General features: G+C 27.2%; 1 long non-coding RNA gene across 1 annotated transcript in view; it reads left to right on the forward strand.

Annotated features, from left to right (window-relative positions):
• Positions 1 to 2,171, forward strand: part of LOC122272306 (uncharacterized) — a 29,059-nt gene extending 26,888 nt beyond the window's left edge. Inside the window, exon 3 of the long non-coding RNA XR_011636021.1 lies at positions 2,116 to 2,171. This is a non-coding gene — a long non-coding RNA (uncharacterized lncRNA). The remainder of the gene's footprint in view (positions 1 to 2,115) is intronic.
• The last annotated feature ends 278 nt before the right edge of the window (positions 2,172 to 2,449 follow it).

Consider the following 2,449-nt stretch of genomic DNA (forward strand, 5'->3'; position numbering starts at 1 on the left):
ATGAATTCTTATGAAGCTAATATCCTTCTAATTTATTGAATAACATTGAAATCGAATTTAATTGCCTTGCTTAATTCTTATACTCACTATAAAATGAGAATTGAATAGTTTTCACTTGATATTTATTTAATTAAATTAATGTTCATCGAATTAAATTAATATTTTATTTATTTTTTGTGGATTACTAAAATTAAATTATAAAATTTTTAATTTAAGATTTTTTAGTGGCGCCATCTATTATTATAAATTAAAAATAAGAGATGTGCATTATGCCTACTTATTTATAACTTATTTTTAATGTTTTTTTGTTGTTGAATGTTTTATAATACCGAAAAACTATTAATTGGCATCTAAGAAATCAAGCAGTTGTCTTTTAAGATGCCTCTTTTATTATTTTTTGATTGCATAATTCCCATCAAAATAAAAGTCAATGATTATGAATTGTCCATTAAATTAATACCATAAGTAATTAGAGAATAAATTTACAATATATCTCTCTTTTAATTCTAGTACATTTCCATTGGATTACAAATATTTTTTTATTATTTAATTGCAGGAAATTATTTGTTTGTCACCACAGTGCGTTTATGAAAGTGCCACAGCAGAAATGTAAAAGAAGTTTTTCAAAAACTTTTACGATTTTTTTGCTGAATTATAATTAAATTTTTTAAACATTTTAGAATATTTTCCTATAAGATATGATAAAATCTTTTTTAAGTAATCAAACATAATTTTAAAAGTTTTTATATACATTTTAAAATCTCATATAATAAATTCAAACTTAACTGAGTGGTTCTGCAATCATACTTAATAAATTTAAGTAAGAGTTTTTAATTTCTAAGTGCATAAGGATATTCACAATGCTACTCAATTTGAATATTAATCAATTATTATATATATATTACATAAAAGCTAGTTAATAAAACTATAATTTGTGATAATTATTATTATTATAATTATACTAGTATTATTATAAATTTTTATTATACTAATTTGATGTTTTACCAAAACTTGATTGTTTACCTTGCATTTAACTAAAATTCATAACATTAATGTTAAAAAATATTAGCATAAAATTTAAAGCAAATTAGATTTAAATAAATGTGTTATTATTAAAGTACAATTAATAACGCTGTTTAATTTTTTGAACAAAACTTTAACATTTGTCATAAAATTAGTATGAGAAATATACTGGAACTGATTTATGATTGATTTACNGCTGAATTATAATTAAATTTTTTAAACATTTTAGAATATTTTCCTATAAGATATGATAAAATCTTTTTTAAGTAATCAAACATAATTTTAAAAGTTTTTATATACATTTTAAAATCTCATATAATAAATTGCCGGCACAGCCTGGTCGGTAGGGCACAGGGCCCATGTCCCGAGAGTTCGTGGGTTCGAACCCCGCCGGCCAAAGTCTCCCCGTGTAGTAAAGTGACTGATGCACGTTAAATCTGTCGAGTCGCAAAAGTTCTCCATCTTCCCATAACAAATCAATACATACCTCTGTGGGTACTGGATTGGAGATCGATCATTCTCTGATTCAGGTCAAACGATCTGTGGATGAATGAATTGATGTATGAATGGGTTCACCCTATAAACGGGTGCGACGTATGGTGTGGCAGAAGTCGAATTCTTAGCCATAGATGGTGCCACTGAAAAACAAGAAACGCACACTCTGCCTTAAATTTTCTCGGTTTCACCAAGCAGGCTTGCCCGTGTGGAAAGTGGCATTAGAAACAACAACGATGAAGTTGGTATAATAAAAAAAAGCGGTTACTTAAATGCGATATTTTGAGTATGAAAAACCTAAGGAAAAAAACTGTCAATAAAAAGGTTATAAAAGTGAAAGAAAAACTATATGGTTTTTCGTTTAAATTGTCACGCATTGACCTCGTAAAGCGGTAAATTAAATTTAGAGTATGTGTATTGTAATATCTTAATCAAAATATCGGAATTTGAAAGACACATAAGTTACGTCTGGATATGGAACCAAATTTTTCCCAACCCCAGAGGGAGTAGTAAAATATCCTTCATTTTTGATTGCAATATTTACACAGCTGTCTTTTTTTAGCTATGGTTTTACTAAAGCAACTATTTTTCTTATAGGAAAGAGCTATGGTGTTAAATGATCTGCATAATGTAGTACATTAAAATACAGGTAAGATTATAATTCTTATATCTTATCAATTTGGAAATCTTCGCTAGTTTTGTCCAAAAATTTTAATTTTTTAATGCCTGTTATTCCCTGTCTCATTCTCTGGATTTTCTTTTTCAAAACTGCAGCACAAATTGAAACTACAGCTGCTATGAATTTTGCTTGACAGTGCATAAAGAAAAATAATAAATTTACCACCATAAGTAATTTTCGATCTAATGATTGGATCTTACGTTCTTTGTCTCAAGTTGAATGATTCGAGGAGGTTATGTACAACATGCTAAT

The sequence above is a fragment of the Parasteatoda tepidariorum genome, unplaced genomic scaffold, assembly GCF_043381705.1.
Source record: "Parasteatoda tepidariorum isolate YZ-2023 unplaced genomic scaffold, CAS_Ptep_4.0 HiC_scaffold_868, whole genome shotgun sequence".
In the NCBI taxonomy this organism is placed as follows: Eukaryota; Metazoa; Arthropoda; class Arachnida; order Araneae; family Theridiidae; genus Parasteatoda; species Parasteatoda tepidariorum.